Source organism: Haemaphysalis longicornis, unplaced genomic scaffold (assembly GCF_048455015.1).
Source record: "Haemaphysalis longicornis isolate Haplotype H1 unplaced genomic scaffold, Haemaphysalis longicornis Haplotype H1 scaffold_4, whole genome shotgun sequence".
Lineage (NCBI taxonomy): Eukaryota > Metazoa > Arthropoda > Arachnida > Ixodida > Ixodidae > Haemaphysalis > Haemaphysalis longicornis.
The window spans coordinates 130,617,805-130,633,741 of record NW_027526361.1 but is presented as its reverse complement, the minus strand read 5'-3'; the positions used below and the strand labels follow the sequence as shown (position 1 = coordinate 130,633,741).

The 15,937-nt window shown below is 50.9% G+C and overlaps 1 pseudogene; it reads left to right on the top strand.

The window, feature by feature from the left end:
- The first annotated feature begins 12,859 nt into the window (after positions 1 to 12,859).
- On the top strand, positions 12,860 to 15,091 carry LOC144180567 (uncharacterized; annotated as a pseudogene).
- The last annotated feature ends 846 nt before the right edge of the window (positions 15,092 to 15,937 follow it).

Below are 15,937 nucleotides of genomic sequence, written 5' to 3'. Positions count from 1 at the left end.
TTACTTCGAGAAATAAATCGCCCGTTTCTCTCGCATTCGTTTTTCTTGCTCACAAAGTTCCGTGCGCGTTACAGTCGGAGGTACAAGTTTTTTCTGTTTTTTTCCCGGGAAAATCGGGTGCGCGTTAGAATCGGGGGCGCGTTAGAATCGGGTAATTACGGTACTTGTACGCACTTTGAAACATTTCAACTAAATCGATACTGAAGAAATGCGGCCTACAGCCTGTGCCGAGGCATCATATTTCATAACGTTCGCTGGCTGAGGTTTTCGTCTTGCGTCAGCTATGATTGGGGATTTGGAACCGAGTCTGTTCATGATGTGTCGGGCAATGAGAGTTGCTGACAGCTGGGAGAGCTGGTTGAGCTGGTGGGTTGCGATTAGTTTTTTTCGCGGTATGATCGACGGCTGGCTGTTCCCGTTTGGCAGTGAAAGTACTTTAAACGACCTGGATACCGATTCGAGGAATATTTTGCTCTGGCTACTGTTCCGTTTCAGCAAAACTACGAAGACACCTAAGCAATTCTCATGTCGTAGTGAATACGAGAGCCCTAGTGTGTGAGCGCGCCCACCCGTTGGGCGCCAAGAGGAGGAGCAGCGTCCGCAACACCGCCAGGAAAGAGTGCGGCTGTGCTCCGCGCAGCCCGCCCTGGATCGGTGGTGACTAATGCGCCGTTGGCTGAGGTAGCGGCGTGGGTTTGTGCTTTACTTTTGAATGGCGCACTGTGCAGCCAATAGGCGCGCGCTCCTATTATTGTTTTCCCTACGAGGCACGCTGTATGGATCCACATGTCGCGCCGCAGCCAGTGGTGATTAACTGCTCTTTGCGTTCGGTAAGCGCCCCACAGGGAGCGAAGTTGCGGCGAAAAAATATCGAATGCCGCCCGGGGGCCGCGGCGACAACGAATAGGCTGTACGTCGCGATCAAGTTCTGCTAGATATATAGAAATAAGTAGGGTTTGCTCCATGGTAGAGTGAATTAGAATACGTGAGGTCTAGGCGGGCGTAAGGTACGCTGCGCCTCCAAGCGGCGACTTCCACTGGGCGAAGTTTGTCGGCGAAATTCACTCCATGTGAGCCGCGCTTTAGGGGGCCTACGATATCTCGCCCAATGATCTGCTTAATGTTTTCGCTCTACAATTACGCAAGGTTGCGCGTGGCGCTGCATACTCACGCGCGCTTCAGCGACCATCCTGCTGGCGGCCATCTTGGACTGCTCCAGTATGGCGTGGAGGTCCATCGGTGCCGGGGCCGGCAATTTTCTCAGCGGTTTGACGGTTGTTTCGTAACATGATTGTTTTCGGCCGGATGGTGGGATTACTGGCTCATTGTCAGACGCCGGTCTTGTTAGGTTATCATCGGACGCGGGGCCTGTCTGATGGTCGCGGGGAGGCGCGACCGACTGCTTAAGCGTGCCTGCTTTCGGGAGGCCGTGGTCGGACTCGGGGCTTGTTGATTTATGGCGTGGTGCCACAACCGAAAGCTTGCGCTTGCTTCCAGTACGGCCGTAGGTGGACTCCGGACCTCTTGACTTGTCGCGTGGAGGCATGGCGGAGGGCCTTCGCTTGCTTTCCGACTGGCTGCGATGGCTGAAAGGCTGCGAATCAATTCGTACAGATTGGTATAAGATAGGCCAATTAGTACAAGACTTATCGTGACCCTCAGCTGGTCACGACGAATCGTAAGCCTTCCCCTCCAACGTTCGTTATATCACAGTCATAGCATTAGCAATGCCGGGCTCAGAAAAGGAGGGAGAGATATATAGGGAAAAATAGGAGCAGACAAATTTTTGCTCCAGTTAGTCTAGCGGTATGCGAATCCCATTAAGCTGCAGCGGTATAATTACGCTACAACAAATTGCTGGGTTTTCCGTTTGTGGATACTGTATAGGAAAACAACAGGTATATAACTGCTTTCTTTCAGAATTCCTCTACACTGATCGATCAGCTTGCCGCCAGATGAAAAAAAATCTGAAGATTAGCTTCATAGCTGCTTTGATATTAAAACAGATCATGACAGCTGCCCCTAGCGGTAAGACTCGCTGCTTGCCCTGGTGCCGTCTTCTGCGCTCCACAAGAAACGAAGGCGACAATGTAAAGAGATCCGGATATAAAAATGTACGCAAATGTCTGTTAGCAACTGTTACTAAAGCGCGAAACGTTGAAATCAGCTGTTCTTCCGCTTGTTTATTCAGAGTTGCTATAGCTTCCCTCGCTTCGTTTAAATATCTGATTCCTTAAATAATGTGCTTGTAGTTAGACCGGTAGGATATATACTAAGTGATACTTTCCTTGCGAAGGCAAGGCCGACCTGACAGATTTGGTGGAGCCTCCTGTACACTTTTATTAGTGTACACGTAGAAATTTTAATTGATAGTGCCCAGTCATCTCGCACTTTCTTTTTATGTTTTCCGTTATCTTTTGACTTGCAGAATTTGCACGAGTAATTCGCACAGCTTGTTGTTTCGCATCACCTTTGACATACACTCGCAAGGACGGACCAGACAATGCCCTTGATTCCACAGAAGGAGATTGACGCAATATTGAAGGCCTTTCATAGGATTTCTTGAAAAATTGCCAAAATTCCCAAATAGAAATTATAGAACGCACGGTGCGGTTCTATACACATATACACGTCATGTCGGCTTCACTACAGCGCACAGGTGAATTGCTGGGAGGCATTTTTAGGCGTCATTTAAATAGTCTGAGACAGGAGTAGGGGGACTGCTGGGAGGCATTTTTAGGCGTCATTTAAATAGTCTGAGACAGGAGTAGGGAGACTGTTGGGAGGCATTTTTAGGCGTCATTTAAATAGTCTGAGACAGGAGTAGGGAGACTGTTGGGAGGCATTTTTAGGCGTCATTTAAATAGTCTGAGACAGGAGTAGGGAGACTGTTGGGAGGCATTTTTAGGCGTCATTTAAATAGTCTGAGACAGGAGTAGGGGGACTGCTGGGAGGCATTTTTAGGCGTCATTTAAATAGTCTGAGACAGGAGTAGGGAGACTGTTGGGAGGCATTTTTAGGCGTCATTTAAATAGTCTGAGACAGGAGTAGGGAGACTGTTGGGAGGCATTTTTAGGCGTCATTTAAATAGTCTGAGACAGGAGTAGGGGGACTGCTGGGAGGCATTTTTAGGCGTCATTTAAATAGTCTGAGACAGGAGTAGGGGGACTGCTGGGAGGCATTTTTAGGCGTCATTTAAATAGTCTGAGACAGGAGTAGGGGGACTGCGGGGAGGCATTTTTAGGCGTCATTTAAATAGTCTGAGACAGGAGTAGGGGGACTGCTGGGAGGCATTTTTAGGCGTCATTTAAATAGTCTGAGACAGGAGTAGGGGGACTGCTGGGAGGCATTTTTAGGCGTCATTTAAATAGTCTGAGACAGGAGTAGGGGGACTGCTGGGAGGCATTTTTAGGCGTCATTTAAATAGTCTGAGACAGGAGTAGGGGGACTGCTGGGAGGCATTTTTAGGCGTCATTTAAATAGTCTGAGACAGGAGTAGGGGGACTGCTGGGAGGCATTTTTAGGCGTCATTTAAATAGTCTGAGACAGGAGTAGGGGGACTGTTGGGAGGCATTTTTAGGCGTCATTTAAATAGTCTGAGACAGGAGTAGGGGGACTGTTGGGAGGCATTTTTAGGCGTCATTTAAATAGTCTGAGACAGGAGTAGGGGGACTGTTGGGAGGCATTTTTAGGCGTCATTTAAATAGTCTGAGACAGGAGTAGGGGGACTGTTGGGAGGCATTTTTAGGCGTCATTTAAATAGTCTGAGACAGGAGTAGGGGGACTGTTGGGAGGCATTTTTAGGCGTCATTTAAATAGTCTGAGACAGGAGTAGGGGGACTGCTGGGAGGCATTTTTAGGCGTCATTTAAATAGTCTGAGACAGGAGTAGGGGGACTGCTGGGAGGCATTTTTAGGCGTCATTTAAATAGTCTGAGACAGGAGTAGGGGGACTGCTGGGAGGCATTTTTAGGCGTCATTTAAATAGTCTGAGACAGGAGTAGGGGGACTGTTGGGAGGCATTTTTAGGCGTCATTTAAATAGTCTGAGACAGGAGTAGGGGGACTGCTGGGAGGCATTTTTAGGCGTCATTTAAATAGTCTGAGACAGGAGTAGGGGGACTGCTGGGAGGCATTTTTAGGCGTCATTTAAATAGTCTGAGACAGGAGTAGGGGGACTGCTGGGAGGCATTTTTAGGCGTCATTTAAATAGTCTGAGACAGGAGTAGGGGGACTGCTGGGAGGCATTTTTAGGCGTCATTTAAATAGTCTGAGACAGGAGTAGGGGGACTGCTGGGAGGCATTTTTAGGCGTCATTTAAATAGTCTGAGACAGGAGTAGGGGGACTGCTGGGAGGCATTTTTAGGCGTCATTTAAATAGTCTGAGACAGGAGTAGGGGGACTGCTGGGAGGCATTTTTAGGCGTCATTTAAATAGTCTGAGACAGGAGTAGGGGGACTGCTGGGAGGCATTTTTAGGCGTCATTTAAATAGTCTGAGACAGGAGTAGGGGGACTGTTGGGAGGCATTTTTAGGCGTCGTTTAAATAGACTGAGACAGGAGTAGGGGGACTGCTGGGAGGCATTTTTAGGCGTCATTTAAATAGTCTGAGACAGGAGTAGGGGGACTGCTGGGAGGCATTTTTAGGCGTCGTTTAAATAGTCTGAGACAGGAGTAGGGGGACTGCTGGGAGGCATTTTTAGGCGTCATTTAAATAGTCTGAGACAGGAGTAGGGGGACTGCTGGGAGGCATTTTTAGGCGTCGTTTAAATAGACTGAGACAGGAGTAGGGGGACTGCTGGGAGGCATTTTTAGGCGTCATTTAAATAGTCTGAGACAGGAGTAGGGGGACTGTTGGGAGGCATTTTTAGGCGTCATTTAAATAGTCTGAGACAGGAGTAGGGGGACTGCTGGGAGGCATTTTTAGGCGTCATTTAAATAGTCTGAGACAGGAGTAGGGGGACTGCTGGGAGGCATTGTTAGGCGTCATTTAAATAGTCTGAGACAGGAGTAGGGGGACTGCTGGGAGGAATTTTTAGGCGTCATTTAAATAGTCTGAGACAGGAGTAGGGGGACTGCTGGGAGGCATTTTTAGGCGTCATTTAAATAGTCTGAGACAGGAGTAGGGGGACTGCTGGGAGGCATTTTTAGGCGTCATTTAAATAGTCTGAGACAGGAGTAGGGGGACTGCTGGGAGGCATTTTTAGGCGTCATTTAAATAGTCTGAGACAGGAGTAGGGGGACTGCTGGGAGGCATTTTTAGGCGTCATTTAAATAGTCTGAGACAGGAGTAGGGGGATTGCTGGGAGGCATTTTTAGGCGTCATTTAAATAGTCTGAGACAGGAGTAGGGGGACTATTGGGAGGCATTTTTAGGCGTCGTTTAAATAGACTGAGACAGGAGTAGGGGGACTGCTGGGAGGCATTTTTAGGCGTCATTTAAATAGTCTGAGACAGGAGTAGGGGGACTGCTGGGAGGCATTTTTAGGCGTCGTTTAAATAGACTGAGACAGGAGTAGGGGGACTGTTGGGAGGCATTTTTAGGCGTCATTTAAATAGTCTGAGACAGGAGTAGGGGGACTGCTGGGAGGCATTTTTAGGCGTCATTTAAATAGTCTGAGACAGGAGTAGGGGGACTGCTGGGAGGCATTTTTAGGCGTCATTTAAATAGTCTGAGACAGGAGTAGGGGGACTGCTGGGAGGCATTTTTAGGCGTCATTTAAATAGTCTGAGACAGGAGTAGGGGGACTGCTGGGAGGCATTTTTAGGCGTCGTTTAAATAGTCTGAGACAGGAGTAGGGGGACTGCTGGGAGGCATTTTTAGGCGTCGTTTAAATAGACTGAGACAGGAGTAGGGGGACTGCTGGGAGGCATTTTTAGGCGTCATTTAAATAGTCTGAGACAGGTGTAGGGGGACTGCTGGGAGGCATTTTTAGGCGTCATTTAAATAGTCTGAGACAGGAGTAGGGGGACTGCTGGGAGGCATTTTTAGGCGTCATTTAAATAGTCTGAGACAGGAGTAGGGGGACTGCTGGGAGGCATTTTTAGGCGTCATTTAAATAGTCTGAGACAGGAGTAGGGGGACTGCTGGGAGGCATTTTTAGGCGTCATTTAAATAGTCTGAGACAGGAGTAGGGGGACTGCTGGGAGGCATTTTTAGGCGTCATTTAAATAGTCTGAGACAGGAGTAGGGGGACTGCTGGGAGGCATTTTTAGGCGTCATTTAAATAGTCTGAGACAGGAGTAGGGGGACTGCTGGGAGGCATTTTTAGGCGTCATTTAAATAGTCTGAGACAGGAGTAGGGGGACCGCAGGATTCTTGTATGAAAACCTTCACTAGACCCCGTGTATTACTGTAAATCGCTGTATACCAGCTCCCTTAAAGCGGCTAGAAGACATTTGTTTGAGTGCAGTTTACTTACCTTGAATTATGGCCTAAGAGTCTTAAAGGGACACTGAAGTGAATTTGTCAAGCTCCCGTTTTTGCTTGCACTGCGTAGACTGGCTCAAATTAGCACACTTTTCATCGTTTATCCGGTTGACAAATTGGTAATTATTTTACAAAGCGCGAAAGAAGAAAAACTACCATGCGCGGTTTGCGGCGGCCGCACCAACTAAGACTATGACGTTGAGAGGAGGGGCGCCGTGATTGGACGATGCCCAAGGTTAGCAATCACACAAGTTTCGGTTTCGGTTTCGGTTCTGTAAAACATAACCAATGGCTTTGTTGGATGGGCATTCTCAATATCTCAGTAATCATCGTACCGCGCTTCTGCCATGTTGTCGGCTGTAAAATGCACAAGATAAGCCTCCCAGGACGGCTTGTAGTCGTAGCATTCACTAGCCGAGACCTACGCAGTGCATGAACGCCCTCCGCGTACCCGCAGACGCCCAAATGTCATGCGCTTTTCCCCCATATTTGGAGCTTGCCTCCCTCATGCCTGTATCGTAAAAAGCGTGTTCGCACCAGGCCAAGGGTCTGTTCATTCTGGCCTGTGCCCACTGCCTGCAAGCAGTCGGTGCTTATGGCAACAGCACGCCAACGAGAACTCGCTAGCGCGCCAGTGCCAGCCTGCGCGCGTTTTGTGAACTAGTTCGTGTAGCCATGAACGTTGCGGCCCCAAAAAAGGTGAACCCAATATAGAAAACATCGGCGGAAAACAAAAAAGTTAACTTACAAAAAAAAAAAAAAAACCACGTACCCGCGGGGATTCGAACTTGTGACTCGCAAAACATTTGGGGTGAATTCCTAGCGCCCCAGACTGCTAGGCCACGGAGCCGGACGCGAATGTCTTGCTAATATAAGGTATATATTGTACAATCGGTTTACACTTTTATTTAGTTTTGGCATTTCAAGCCACTTAGGTGACTATTTGTTGTACTGCGATCGTGCAGTAAGCGTCGCCCGAGTTTCCACAGTAGCTCACGTCTAGCAATTGCATTTCGTAGACGGAAAAGCGTTCGCAGATGCGTAGTCGTGCTGCTGACCGCTGTGCTTGTTCGCCCAGCGCAAAAAAGTGCTTCCCGCGCCCTAGTTTTACGCTGTACGGTAAAAATATCAGTTGATTTTATTTGCTTAGTACCTATATTGACTTCGCTGACTCTTCTCCCGCCTTCAAGAGGCCTTATATTTTCCTACTGGCGTACCAGTCAGCGAAGCGTCGCATGTGCAGCGCTTGTGTGAAGCGACCTTGACTTGGAGCTAGATACAGTGTACAAACAAACCAAGTAAAGAAAGGCACATTCTTCCATTCACAAACGTGTCCTGGCTTCGTTTCAACTAAGCGAACGAATTGCGACCAAGCAATTTTTTTTTAACCTCCTTGATTGCGACGACCCGCCGGCGGCCGGCGGACGAAACGCTGGGCCTACTGACTCTGTCAGCCGGGGAGCCGTGCAGTAGCGCAGCCGTGGCGCAGCCAATTGCCAGCTCATCCCCTCCTGACGTCACACGAAAACGCCACAGCAAATGGGCGAGCGTAAAGAGAGGAGGACAGTGTTTTCGAATTAGTTTTTCTACTAAATAAAATCGCGTAAACGCGCCTAGAGTGGTCGAAACATGGCCTGGGGACTCCGGACTACAATTTGCGCTAGTAATCCCGCAATGTTTACATATCACTTCAGTGTCCCTTTAATAAATTAAAACATAACACTTCCTATGTTGCCATGCAGCGTCGGCCAGTTTTCAGCGCTTGATGGGTCACATTTTCACCGCTTAAAAAAGCGCTATGACTAAACATTCTGGGCGTTAATGCTTTCATTTAAGGGGTCTTGTATTGCCCCTATAAAAATTCCCGTATCAATGCATTTGTGGGGAAAAAAGATTTTTGGGGCGCTTATAGCTCTTCCAAGGGCATATGACATTTTGGGGGTAATATAATGAAATGCGCTAGTGCTTAATGCTTTCGTATCAGACGCTTTATATTTGCGCTTAAAAATGTGTTCTTTGCAACGCGTTTGTCCAGAGCGTACTTTTTAGAGGGGTTTTACACCAGCTTTTCTTTGATAAGCAGGATAAAAATGTTTGAACTCCTGCAAGTCCCAACGGAGGAATCGGTGCTGAAAGCCGGGCCGATATTACATTAAAACTCCGTTGTACAAGTTTAGCGAGCTCTGCTGTGGTGTCTACTTTTGACATTCAAAGGCTGTACATCAACCTTCGCGCCTAGCTCAACGTCAAGCGACGACCTTGACGCGTACAACAGCAGGTGCAGTTTGGTCCATGATTACCCATTCTCATTATTGGTGCGGTGTTTTGGGCGCATGCAATACTCTCAATCGCGGTACTGAGGCCAACGTGTTTGCGCGGTTGTCTTCTCGCCAACAAAACGTTTGCGGCATTACATATGCGCACTGCGATAAGTGACCTGGGAAACGTTGATAACGTCAAGTAAGAACGTCAAGTAAGTGGAGGGGTAAAAGAACAGCTCAGCGCTTGCGCGCATTTTATATTTTGGGCTGAGTGTCGGCACCCCCATACGAATGGACATTTGAATGCAGAAGCTTGCTTACGCTAGTCACTCTACGCTGTGACACGTTACGCTAGGGACTTTACGACACGGTAGTCTCTGTTACACGCCTGTACTCGCACCTGGCCTCGAAGGCGCCGGTGAGCATTGCACAGGTGGCATGCGCCACCCCGTAATTGTGTGCCAGGATATCGTCCTAGGGTACGCACCTTCGATCTCTTGTGAGTATCCATTCCGCCTGATTTACGTGCAGAAAATCGTTGCTCGAAGGCTTCTGATTAGGACCGCTGGGGCCAGTCAGATGCGAATCTTCTTCTAACGGGCTGCGCTGAACGTGCGGGCTGTGAACATCGACTTCCTCACAGGATGAAGATGGCGACGATGGTGACGACGACAAAGACAACGCGGAGGATTGTACACTAAAGAATGAGCCCATGCCAACTAAGGGGGATTGCCTAGTACGTTGTGTGGCATAGTTTAAACATCTCCGTGGATAAATGAAATCACCCAACCGACCAAAACAACTTCCACACACGCAGGCAAAGAAACGTTTGAAGCTTTCTTCTTTCCTAACGGAGCTCCTTAACCATTGGGCATCTACGTGATGGAGGTCCGGCAGTTCCACTTGAATTTTTTTTATACAGACGGCTATTCAGTCTTCTTTCCCAAATCGCTTGTGTGCTGGTGGTGTCGGCATGGCTGAACAGCTGGTCACCATCCAACACCCCTTCATATCCACGTGCGATATGCACCCAGACACCAGGATATGCTAATTGAATGAGAAAATTGAAGTTAGCTTCTCCTTTATCACACAAGCTAATGTTGGCGGGGTATTCAGCTGGACGTTTATCTTCCGCGTGTTGATGCACTGAGAAGTCTGTCGTATGGGCAACCTCTAAGGTCGCGTGGCATCCGCAGCTACATCGCGGGCAAGGCGCGTGAAAGGAAAGGGCGAGGGGATTTCTAGAACAGTTCTTGGAATAAACTGGTGAGAAGAAGTTTCTGAGTCTGCCTCTTGCTTGTGGCGCACACCTGCGACCGTCCTTAAAAAAAAAACCCTTCCACTTAGACTTTCTCTTTGAACTTTATGTACAAGGGCGCAGTTGCTAACGCGAACCCGGGAGCGGGGATCGAGGCTCACTGGGTCATTTCGCAGCTCAATGGACTGCGCGCGACTGACGTCGTTACGAACGCGATTCAACGATAGCTGCATTTCATCAGGAGAAGTGTGTCTGATGATGTCATTTTTCTGCATGTTCGATAGTGTTGTTAAGAAGCGACCTGGCCTCAATTAGCGGCGAGGCCGTAGAGGCGGCAATCTCGCAACACTGACAAACACCAAAATGGCCACCGTTGCTGACTTGCGTGCCTCAGTTGCGGTACTCTTATACCTTATCTAGTGAGACGAGTCGTAGCCAGTAATTTCAGCCCCTGATGCGTTCTGAAGGAAGTCCAGACCGAGGAAATCTTTGATTTGGGGTTGCGTTGCTCCCGGACTGATGTTTACATTCAGTCCGGCACCAAAGCGGGCGGCCAAAGCGATGTTCACGTCCCACACGTATTTTGCGCCACCGTGAAATACGCCTCAGCTCAGGTTCCCCGCCGCGGTGCCTCAGGGACTAAGGCATTGTGCTGTTGTGCACGAGGACGCAGGTTCATATCCCGGCCGCGGCGGCCGCTGTCCTGATGGAGGCGAAAAGCAAAAATGCCCGTGTGTACGACATTTCGGAGCACGTGAAAGATCCTGAGGTGGTCATAATTATTCCGGAGCCCTCCACTACGGCGCGCCTCATCGCCTGCGTTGCATCGGCGCGTTAAAAACCCTGAAATCAATCAATCAGTCGTATTTCGCGCAACACATGTGTCACCCACACCGTCGGCGAGAAGGACCTTGGCCTCCCTGTTGGCGGGCAGTGGCCAAGCCGACTGTGAAATGCGTGATATAGTTCGGATTGACGGCGACGGCCATAGTCCGCGAGGCGCGGAGGCGAGTTCAATCTGGTGATGTGGGAGTCGTAGCGGTTGTCCAGCGAGGTCAAAGCAGCAGCATCAGCAGCGGCATCCGAAAAGCCGGGGGTGGAGGCAAATGAAGCTTCGCGTTAAAAGTAGAGTTTAAAGAGTGGCAGGACGCTGGACAGTCGAAGGGGGACGGGAGTGGAGAGGAGGAAGGGAGAAGTGAAGTCAGCACGTAGACACAAGTATGTTACACGAACGGCATCGAACTGCCAGCGCAGACCCCATTCCATTACTTGGATGTATCGCATGTAAATTTTCTGGCCTCAATTTTTGAGCTTTCCATTTCCGTTTTACTGTGTTTAGTTGCAGGTTATGAAGAAGGATCATCCAATGTTGCACTTGTGGTACCACGTTAAATAGAAATTTTTTTCAGCTGTACAGAATTGTTCGGAGCCAATTAATGAACGAAGGCCTGCTTCGTCGGGAACGAGCGTGCTCACAGCAAGGGCTAACCAGTACCATCAGGCGCAGGGATGATATGAATACGGCTTAATATTATGCTTGTACTTGGGCCAAGATGGGGTTACTTAGTTGCATTTTTGGAGCGGTAATTACCTCAGAGATGTCACGGCGTGACACTGTTCTTGGCAGTTGGTATAGAAATATGCCAGCTTTTTTCGTTTTTTTTCGTAGCATTTGCAAGTGGGACACACCTTATATATAAATGGTCTGTAAGCCTTGCGTGGCGAGATTATATTCTATGGAGACGTGTAGTATGAAAGGTTTCATTTTTTTCTAAATGCTAGAAAGCAATCACTGGCTCGAGATATCCAGAGGACTTGTCAAACAGCGGTATTTTCCCAACTTCTATGGGGTGCCCATCCCGATGAAAACACCAACAAACTCTGGCAGCAATTACATTAGTTGCGTGGTAAAATTCATGCGCGGGAGTTTCCGACCTAGTAATATTAGCAAGAAAGATCACACTCTCACAAGCGGCGCTATTTCCACTTTTATCAGAACACATTTCCTGTTGTGTTGACGGCCATCGTGGGCTCAAACTACCGGTTCATTATCGTCGACGCTGGTGTACCAGGAAGACGCAGTGATGGAGGGTTGCTTAAACCTTCGTCATTTGGGCGGCGCTTCCACAATGAAACGTTACACTTTTCGGGTGTGCGTCACCCTACACGCAGCACAAAAGGGGCCTTACGAGCTGTTGTAGCGTACGAAACATTCCACCATCGGTTTCAGAGCAGGAGCACACCAGTCACGAAGAACTCTGACTCTGAAGAACTCTGAACTCTGACTCTGGGGAAGGGGGGGGGGACTCTGCGGTCTCTTCCCACCACTTGTTTGGAGGAGACCGGGAGCTCTTCACTTCAGCTGCAGCTTCTGACCGCCACTAGGGCACAAGATTACCTGGCGCGCCTTCCCCACCTAAGCGACACTCGCTAGGACTGAGCCTCGCCAGAAATAAAAGTTTCTCTCTCTCTCTTTCTCTCTCTCTCTCTCTCTCTCTCTCTCACACACACACACACACACACACACACACACACACACACACACGCACGCACGCACGCACACGTACGCACGCACGCACGCACACACACACACACACGCACGCACGCACGCACGCACGCGCGCTCTCACACACACACACACACACACACACACACACACACACGTACGCACGCACGCACACACACACACACACATCTATCCGAAAGTGGACCGCCTTAGCACGCGCTATAACCGGCGGCAACCGGCTTCGTGAGCTCGGCGTCTGTAGCGCGAGCTCCCCACTTCAGGCGCGAACGCCCGTGAACAGAAGAGCACGCGAGAAGTCACGCGACAAAAGCTGCTCAGAGTGTTTCCGAATGTCGAGCGGTGCTGGGAGCGCCCCTAGCGGTGCCAGACCCACGGCGGTGCTGCGCTTGGGCTCCGCCGCTTTTCGGCTGGAACCACGGACAACTTCACTGTACGCCGTCAAGACCGACATCGATCGTTTCGTTTGCTCACAGGGAACACGTGGATACCAGCATCATCCAGGTGGGCCGATTTTTAACAACTTTACGGCCGACTATCGCCCGACCACGTTGGCGACGCCGTTAAGCCAAACGGCGACGCTGACGCCGGTTGCGTGGCACAGGCCTCCCGAGGCAACATGGCAACCTCTACGATCAACCAGCGTGGATACGACCCGCATGCCATGGCGTGGGACACGGTTCCGATTTCCGAGACGCCAAATTCTGCTTTTACACCGAGATTTCGGAGCCAAGCTCTCAACGACGCGGTAGCACGCCGCTCGCAAGCCAACGCCAAGAAGGCAGCGTCGGACGCCACCCCAGCGTCCGGCACGCCGGCAGACAAGACGCAGCCTCCCGCCTCCCGTGCCGCTGGACGCAAAGGCAAGCTCATCACCAAATGGAAGCCTCGGCCCTTCCCAAAACCGAATCCGGACGACTATGTAATAGTCGTCAAGCCACGTGAGTGCATCTCGCTGCATGAAGCTTTCTCCGAGAACTGGCACGGAACCGCGTTCAAGGCGTACCTCGGGCCCGAGCGAGCTGAGTCTTTGACAGTTCTTCCCTCGAGAGAGCAAAATCTGATCGTCATTCATACCCCGGACCCCGACACGGCGGACAAGGTTATCGGGGACTTCGCGGTGAACATCGAGCGCAGGCAGGTCCTCCTACGCGGGTACCTACGACAAGATGGAGGCAATGTTTGCCACGGAGTCATCGTGGTCCGCAACACAGATACGACGGAGACGCTTCGCGAGAGCGTGCGTTGGAGATCAGGCACCATCGTCGAGGTGCGTAAATTTGGAACATCGAACAAGGCGCGCGTGACCTTCGCTGGCCAGAAGAAGCCGCGCTTTGTTCACTACGATTCAATGTTGATCCCCGTCCAACCCTACTACCGAACGATTCCGGCCTGCGGCAAGTGCGGTGTCGTCGGCCATCGGATGGACGCTTGTCCCAACCCAAGACCGGATACGTGTGGCCTGTGTGGACAGCAGGTGCAGATTGTGGAAGAGGGAGTGCTGGCCCCTCATGACTGTGTACCAGTGTGCTCTGTGTGTGGCGGAGCGCACGCCACCAACTCACGAGCGTGTACGGCCAAGTACCGTATCTCCAATGCGGCCGCCCCAAAGGGCAGAAAATCCAGAATGGCGGCCAAGAAACGTCGCCAGCCTCAGACTCGCGATGAACCCGGTGAGCCACCGCGCCGGGACAATGTCAAGACGAACAAGCAAGCTCCCTCTACCGGAGCAGTCGGCAAGCAGCCGACGGTGCAGTCCTGCAGTGGTGGGGGCCAGGCCTGTGCCAACGCCGTCAAAAACGGAAAGCAGGTGAGCGGTACGGGCGGGGCTGCCTCCTCATCCCCCCCTAATCTCCCCTCTTCGGTGTGCAGAACCGAGCAAAATATTTTGAGCAACCTGCAGGCACAAATTGAAACGTTGCAAAAAAGATTAGCAGCAGCCGAGGCAAAACAGACCCAATCAGTCTGTCCTCCTCCTCCCCCCGCAGTGAGACTGGCGCAGCGGCGAAGGACGCGCTAGCCGCTCTTGAGGCTCGTATGAGCGCCCTTGAAGCCCGTATGGACAGTGTGATAAATGGTCTCCAAAATCAAATCTCAACTCTCGTAGAAGCCGCGATCGGGAAAATGACAGAGGCCATCCCCACGCTCATAGCACAACAAGTCGCGCGTTCCAACAAACGAGCCGGCCTAATTAAGGACGTGTCCGGCCGGTACCCCAAAACTTCTCGACGACAGATTGATCTTGATGATGATGACAGCTGCTCCCTAGTGGGAATGGAGGACAATCTTCACCCCGCTAGTGCTGGCTCGGGAGCGCCGCTATCACAATCACTCGTTGACCTCACCGACCATGGCGGGCAACCCTAAAATTCGGAAATACGCGCGATCCAACTCGGCCACCCCCATTCAAATCACCCAGTGGAACTGTCGGGGCTTTAAGTCCCGCACAAAGCGGGCCGACTTCCGACTTTTCCTCACGACGTTTGAAAACCTTCCTGCTGTGGTAGCCCTTCAAGAGCCAGGCAGTGGTGCCACGCTCACAAACTATACTACGTTTCAGCAAGACCCCTTATCCTGCATCTGCGTGCATAAAAATTACACGGCCAACTTAGTTGACCTTGACCTTAAGCCAAAATTCTCGTACGTGATGGTAACACTCCGTCCGCTGCGCAAACAGGACCCGCCACTACACGTGCTAAACATCTATTGCTCGCCGAGACTAGCCAACATTACATTCGCAGACCTTTTTAGCCGTGCCTTAAAGGCTGCGGGAAAGGACCCCCTGGTGATTGTGGGCGATTTTAACGCCCCCAGCGCACTTTGGGGATATGTGCGTGAAGAGCGGCGTGGACGTAAGTTGGCGGAACTTATGTCCACGCTGGGCCTAACTCTTCACACCGACCCTGCGTACCCAACTCGCGTGGGTAATTCCGTGACCCGGGACACACGTCCGGACCTTACGCTCACAAAAAACATCCAATATGCAGATTGGGTCAACACCGAGGAGACCCTCGGCAGCGACCACTGCATACTCAACACCACCATTCGCACCCGTCCCTTGGCAAGAGCTTTCGCAGAGGCAAAATTACCCGATTGGACTAAATTTAGACAATCATACACTAACTCCACCCCCATTAAGGAGCAAGGGTACCACGCTTGGTCCCAGCAATTGGTTTCGACCCTTCGCTCCACAGAAACCCACATTAAACTCTCGGATGCGACTCCGGAGGTGGATAACTACCTCCTCCACATTTGGGCTGCTCGGCACAGCCTCGTCCGCCGGTGGCGCCGACAAAAACACAACCGAAAACTGAAAATTCGCATCGCCGAGCTCACCCAGCGGGCGGCGGAGTACGCGGCCCAGCTCGCCGACTCTAACTGGGTGGACCGATGCAACACGGCCGCGCGACAAATGTCGAGTAGGAGTACCTGGCGCCTCTTCCGCGCCTTGATAGATCCGACCCAAAC